Here is a 7,959-nt window from a genome sequence, read left to right on the forward strand (position 1 = left end):
ACGCGTTTGGTTTACATTTTCCACGTCCATTTTCAAGAAAAAGAGAGAACATTTCCTAAGAAAACGAAAAATACGGAAAAGTTATTTTCTGAAAAATGAGAAAATCCGATTTTCTGAAAAATGAAATGAAAATACAAACAAACCAAACGCATCCTTAATAGTCTAAGATTTGAAACATAAAACATAGAAACTCTCACTGATAAATCGATGGATGTAGTAGATACAATAATTAGGAGAAGAATTAGTATTTTGTGTGTATAAGAGACAAAGTGGATAAGCGAGAAAACAAAGATGATAGAGAACTCAAGTTTTAAATTATGGTACACAGGAAAAAGTATAGTAAAAAATGAAGTGGGCATTGTTATAGACAATGTTGGAACAATCAGTGCTTTGATATTTAGGCAAAGGTTTAAATTAGAAGAGGCTGGCGCCCGGGTGGTGCTCGTGCGCGGGTCAGAGAAGAGGTCGGCTGAGCTCGACGAAGGAGAGGGAGGCGGTGGCGTGAATTTGTATGGTCTTGCGACGATTTTGCGTGGGTTCTTTTATATTGGATAGTTGGCTGGTTTAGATTTGGTAGTTTGCAAAAGTCTCAATTGAAGTAAGTTTCGTTGTGAAGTGAAGGGATTTAGGCTTTATGTGTTCCTGTTCTTGAAATGGATTTGAAACTGTTATGGACAGAATTGATGGATTTTGTTTGAATTGCCATGATTAGTTAATTGTCTATAGGTTAATGCTATTGTGAGTAGTTGATCTATTTTGATTTAAAGATAGGAGTAGATGGCACGAATTTGGTGCATCTGAATGTGGTTTGCTTTACCGAGCCTCCATGAGTATCCTGGTTTGTGCTTATGGTGTTGTCTACAAGTTTGGGATTAAACTACGATTTTTATGGCTGTTGAGTCTTTGATTGTTAGAAGGGTGACTTCAGAGTTTCAACAATGTGGACAGGAATTGGTGTTTGGTGTGGAGACAGAAAGGGTATAATGGAAAGATTTAGTGAATGAAGAAATTGTTCATTTAATTATCTTTGGTCATGATTTAAATATTTCTTGTTATGATTATGATCAGATAGTATGAGAAATGTAAGTTTCCACAGATTCAGTTTTCCTTTGCATTCTAACAAGCCTGAACAACCTTTATCCTAGCATGTGGTTTAGATTGGCTTCCTTGCTACCATTTATTCCAAGTACACAGATTTGAGGTTTAGATATGTTACTTTCATTCAGGTATACAGATTTGAGGTTTAGATATGTTTCCTTGTTGCCGTGTATTCCAGCAAGCTTCACATATGTTTAGAGTCAGCTAGTTGAGTTCTTTCAATTCGAAGCATACAGTATAGGTTTTAACTCCAACAAGTTTTAGATTTAGTTTAAGCTTGTATGATATGCAGATTTTTGTTAAGCATTAGTGTGCAGAATTTTATTAAGCTTACAAGTGTAGATTTTATTAAGATTATAATGCAGATTTTTAATAAGCTTGAATGCAGATTTTGATTAAGCTTATATGCAAATTTTTGTTTAAACATTTCAGTTTTTAAAGAAGCATTCTTTTATTAGAAGTATTAACAACTATAAGAAAGATAAAGAAAAGCAAGAAAAAGGCCAAAGCCTTAAGTAGATCCCAAAGTCAAGACTTTAGGGATTTTTGGCACACAAGGTGCTTGTTAAAATGCCGAGCCATTATATATTAGAAGTATTAAAAGATAATAAGTATTTTACTTTTATCAGTGGCACTGTGCTGGACTTTCAGTTGTCCTTGGGTTGAGCTCCCATAGTCGTCCCTAGGTTTAGATAACCTAGTAGTAACGGCACGGCCGACGGTCGACGGTCGACGACCCGAGGGTCGCCAAATGGGTCGGGTCGTTACAATAGTAAACCCTACTAGATTCGGGACCAGCTATCTCGGGTCTAGTTAGGGATGCGCGCATAGCAAGTACAGTTGTCGGTCCCTCATCACACTCGAGGATAGTTTTATTTTTGGGTTTTGTCACTGTTTGGGTGGTATATTAATTTTGCATATTTTGCTTTTGAACAAGTCACTGTGGATTTTTGGAGTCTAGTCTGGTGGTTGCAAGTATTTTGTTAGCGTCGTTGTTGGTCTTAAGTTCGTATTATTTTGTGTTTCCGCTGCATTTATTGTGTTCCAACCGTGTGGGTTGTTATTATTTTCCGTGATTGTGTGTTATTTCATTGTTGTCCAGCGGGGTAGGCTGAGTATATTAAATTGTGTGGTTATGTTGTTTCTATTGTGTATATATTCCAGCCGTATGTGGCTGTGTATATTTTGTATGTAGTAATGTTTCAGATTTTCACCCGTACAGGGGAGATGCTGCCAGATTTTTGTCTGGCAGGGACTCCTCTGGGGCATGACAGTTGGAACAATCAGTGCTTTGATATTTAGGCAAAGGTTTAAGTTAGATTATTGTTGTATTTGATATGCGCTTGTGAGTGTGTAGGATGCAGGTACAACAAGGCAAAGTCTAAGTGTGATCTTGACAAAGGCAAGTCCAAGTGTGGAGGCTTGACAATGTAAGTCCAAGTGTGGAGGTTTGGCAACGTAAGTCCAAGTATAACTTGGCAAGCTTGAAGTGTCACGCCCCAGAGGAGTCCCTGTCCGAAGAAATTTCGGCAGCATCTCCCCTGTACAGCGGACAATCTGAAACTTTTCTACATCTCATATACCTCAGCCACAGGCGGCTGGAATAATAACAACAAAATAAAACATCACCACGCAGTTATATATAATCTATTCAGCCTCTGGCTGTCACAACCACGCAGTTAAGATAATTAAACAGTAAAAATAATACTCTGACCCGAAATCCACCCTACTCCACTACACTCGTAAAGCTCAAATCCGACGAACTCACCTCTTCTGCCATCCAGGCAGGCATGTAGTAGAATAAAATCCAAATCCATCACAATAATAAAATCCATACAATATCCATAAGCAGAATAATCCAAAACATATCATGTTCAAAACAGTCTAGAATAGAAAAGAAACCAAAGAAAACCAAACATATCCTCGAGGTCTGCAGGGACCAGCACTACGTGCAGTGGGGACTAGCTACTGGAACTCCCTCCTGACAGCATCAACCTGAAAATAACAACAATGGAGGCGGGGTGAGTCCAACACTCAGCAGGTACAGTTGATATGCAAAGTAAAGAAATAACACCTAGCACTAATCATGCGTACAGTCTCCTGATAAAGATAAAGGTAAATGCAAACCGAAGAAGACAGGAGAGAATCTGTACTAACCAGGACCCGGTATAAGGACAAACAGTCCGAAAGGTATAGAAGACCTGTATGCATGTCAATCAAGGTATCCAAGCAATGTGCAGCATATAAGTGCAACAAACACAAACACAAACAATAAATGCATCATGCATATGATGTCAATGTCATGGTCACCCCTGACGCCAGTCAGCCAACTCACAACAAAAGTGGGACTAAGTGGGTAGGGCTGTGACAACCGTGCACTCAGCAACACTACTCCTGATGAGTGATCGAGTGGACGGGATGTTGTCGGAGTACATACGTACTCCTACCCCAAATCATAAATGGGGGAGCGCAATGCTCTCATCTCCCGGTACACTATGACGGGAAGGAATCTCTAACGTGCTACACGCTGCGTCACACTACCCATGAGCGGATCAACGGCGCACCGGAAGAGTCAAACTGACGTGCTACCACGCTGTGTCACGCTACCCATGAGCGTCACAACGGAGCACCGAACAGTGATGAAAACTGGCAAAGTGCTCGACAATAATGGAGCAATCTATCGCACAGCATGCGATCATGCAAATGGTGCATGTCACTAAGCATGGTAATATACTAAACCAACCTCTAGGCATATAACAATGGCACCATAGTGGATAGATCAAATCAAGACATACTGATCAAAAAGGTATCAAACCTAGGTCCTGAACATGTGAAACATGGTTATATCACTACCCATAAGCATGATAAATCAGGTACAAGATCAATAAGAGATGCAATCAAACAATCAATCAAACAGGTAACATGTATTGGGCAGTGATTAACCGAAACAAATATGAAACACAATTAATGCAACATATTATTTTCATTACTAAGCATATCAAAGACAATAAGTCAAAAGTACCCGCCTCCGTAAATAGAAAGGTCCAATCTGACTCCGAGATACTCGTCTCGCGTCAAAATCCTGTATCCAATAGATATTCAGATTTAGCTAATTTTCATTATAAACAAAATTAGCTAAACTAAATCCTAATCCGATTAGGAAGCTAGAGTATCAATTCCATTTAAATCTAAGTCTATACTTAAATCAATTCTAGTGGCAATTCAGTCTTCAACTTACCACCAGATAACCCTACCATAAATAAACAACTAACCACAATATTCAATTTAAACCTTGATCTACAACTAAACACAATTAATCCACTAAATTCCCAATTCATCTTAATTCAATGATTTCACCTAACTTTGCACCTCTTGTTAACATTAACAAATTCCATAACCAACCTATTCATTTACCTCTTTCTCTCCACTGATCCGAGGTGAGGAACAAATCTGGAGAAAGAAACCCCAGCGAACAGTGTTGGAGTGGCTGAAGTCTAGCAAATCTCCTACCTTCGGACACAAAACTTCCAAATCAACACCACTCTACCAAGATCAAGTTCAAAACCACAGCTAGGTATAATACTTACCTCCAAAATCGCTGTTAGGGTACAACGTCAGAAATCAACCGATGGGGAAGAAGGCTCGGCAGAACCTGGTGGCCGGAATGCAGAGGTGCGGCGGCGGCTGGGATGCACACACTGTGCCGGCGATAGTGCTAGGGCACAAGGGAAGATCGGCAGCACTTGGGCAATGAGATTGTCAACTTGGTCGTCACTGCTCGGGGCTGTGGCCGGCGGTAAGAGGAGAGGAGATGTGTCGGCGGCGGTGCTAGGGCACGGCGATGGCGGCACCTAGGGCTCGGGTCGACGCTGCTTGGCGCGAGGAAGAAGTGTCGGCGCTACTCCTTGCGGCGGACTCCAGGGTTAGGGCAGAGCTCGGGAAGAATAATGAAGAGGAGAAGATGAGGCCGGTGTTAGGACACAGGTAACGACGGCCGGCGCTGGGGCACAAGACAATGGCGAGAGGGCACTGCAAGTGAGCAAGGGCTCGGCTAGGGTACGGGGTGGCCGGCGGTGGCGCCGGCTCTGTGCAGTGGCGCTTGGCGTCACGGCGGCAGTGAGGAGGGGGCGTCGGCGATTAGGGCAAGGAGGAGAGAAAGGCAAAGGAGAGGAGAAGTGAGGCGTCGGCGCCGGTTAGGGCAAGGGAAGAAGTTGGGCGCGCGGGTGGTTTCGGCGTCGGGTGCACGGGAAAGAAATAAGAGAAAAATAAAAAGAAAAAGGAAAATAAAAATAAATCTTTTCCTCATTAAAACAGGGTAGCCTAAACAGGCTTTTCCAGACCCCGTTTTTAACCCCGTGAACTTATCCGTACGAGCTCCGAAAAATTCCCGAAAAATTTCCAAAAATTCCGTAAAATTCCCTTATTAATATTCACTTTTTTTTTCGGTATTTTACATGAAGTCCCGGAGCAAGGAGCTCGTGGCAATGGAAGACCCGATAAGAAAGGATGAGGCTAAACAAAGCTCTTGAAGGCAAGGCATAAAGGATGGGGAAGCATCCGAGAGACACAAGACTGATGGAGGAGGCTAGAAGGCAAGGTCGAGGTTGTGCAAGCGAGGACGAGTACATGAGAGATTATACTTAGAGTAAAATCCTAGGTTTAGGGTTTACCAGTCGACTGATGACTTTACTAGTCGACTGGTGGGAGCGAATAAAATATTTCAATTTTCTCAACCGAAGTGGACCAGTTGACTAGTATCAAACCGTTGGGGTGTAACGGTCGAATTATCACAGAGGTCAATCGACTGATGATTCTACCAGACAACTGATAGCAGGAAAATAGGTTAAATGTTTTCCCTCAAGATCTATATAATGGAGCTTAGGATGGTTGATTTGGGTGATGACAATAGACTTAGTTAAAGCCTATTAGAGTCTCCAAATATCTCAGTGTGATCCTTGTGTGTGATCAAAAGATTGTGTTAGAACCTTGCGACCGGCTAGAGGGAGGTGAATAGCCTTGCATAATAGAAATAAGCATCTTTCTTGGAACTTTGGAAATAAAACACTTGTATAAAAAGAAACTGATTAATAGACAAGAAAAAAAAGCACAACAATTTACTTGGTTTACAATCAGGAGATTGTTATAATCTAAAACGTTTGAAAGCTTACTAATGTCTCCTTCAGGCGGAGAAGCTCACAACTACAAAACTAAATTCAATTAGGATTGATTACAAATGTTCTATTTAGCTTCTGGGATCAGGGATGTATTTATAGCCTTGATCAGGGCGCCTCGAAGGGTTCTAGGCATCTAGACATGGATATAATTTTATCCTCGTTTCGATAACATTTCTGGTCCAGGCGCCAAAAGGGTTCTAGGCGCTCGGACGGGTTAGATCCGGTCCCCGCTGGGCGAGGCGCCTGGGGGCGCCCAAGTGATCCGAGTGACCGGACACAAAAGTCAACCTCTTGTTGACTTTTCGATCCGGGTCTTCCTCTCCAATTCCGCTCGCTTGGGTCCAGGTCTTCCGCTCCGGCTTCGCTCGCTCAGGTGATTTCACCCATCCGAAATAGGGCTCACTCGAACTCATTTTCTGACCTTCTCGAGTAACCTTCCGCTCCGGCTTCTCGTTCCTCAGAAATATCGCGTGCCTCCTCTTCCGCCAGCATACTCTTCTGCAGCATCTCGTTCCTCGGACGCACTGAGCCCGTTGACTCTCTCCCATGTCGTCCTTCTCGCTAGTTGCATTTTTCACTCGACTTCCTGTGCTCCTAAGTTCCTGCACACTTAGACACAAGGCATCAAAATATAACAAGACCTAACTTGACTTAGTTGATCATATCAAAACTACCTTAGGGTACTAACAATCTCTTCCTTTTTTATGTGACCAATCCCAAGCTAAGTTTGGGTAAATCAAGAAACAAATAACAATAAGGTGATAAATTTTGTAAGTACAAAATGCAAAAATTAGATAAATTATCCTACCCCTAAACTTCATCTCCACTTCTCCCCCTTTGATTTCATTAAAAATAGGGGGTTTCCATGAAAATAACATGAAATAGAGTCTAAGGGGAAAAAAAACTAAACTGACGATCATCCAAAAAAATCAAGTAGGTTAAGTTTTGAAAATCTAGATTTTTCCAATTTATAAACTATTTTTAGAAAATTTAAAAATAGATTTATAAAAATTTTAAAAAATTTTATAACAGTTGAAAGTCATAAATAAAGCATATATATTTTTTTTTTAAAAATATATATTATTTTAAGCAAAAATAAATTCTTTTCTGCATAAAGACATATTTTAAAAAATACTTAAAAATAGTTATTAACCTTGAAAATTTTGAAATATTTTCTGAGAATGTATAGTAGCAAGTAACTTTGAAAAAAAAATAAAAAATTGAATTTTCAAGAGTTTTTAATATTAAAATTTTTAATTTGGATAAATAATTTATAAAAAAATTCACCAACAATCAAAAAATTTCGGGCCAATTTTGTTAGATAGAGAAAAAAATAAAGTTCATATACAAATAACTTTGTAAAAAATAGTACTGCAAGATATTTTTAAATCGAAGAATATGAATTTTGTTAAAAAGTTTATAGAAAAATAATACAATGGTTAAACAATTTGAAATTTTTTCTATAGATGAGTAATAAAATTTTATTTCTCGAAAAAAATTAATTTTAATTAATTTCTAACAGAAATTATGCAGAACAATTTGATAATTCTAAGCAAGAATATGAAATCAAATTAAAAATAAAACATGCATAATGATTTTTCAATTTAAGCATGATTCTGGAATTCAATATAGATTCCTTTCAATTAAGTTAATAAAAAATTTCTTAGGGATATATTTTGTTAATAAT

Source organism: Zingiber officinale, chromosome 3B, assembly GCF_018446385.1.
Source record: "Zingiber officinale cultivar Zhangliang chromosome 3B, Zo_v1.1, whole genome shotgun sequence".
Lineage (NCBI taxonomy): Eukaryota > Viridiplantae > Streptophyta > Magnoliopsida > Zingiberales > Zingiberaceae > Zingiber > Zingiber officinale.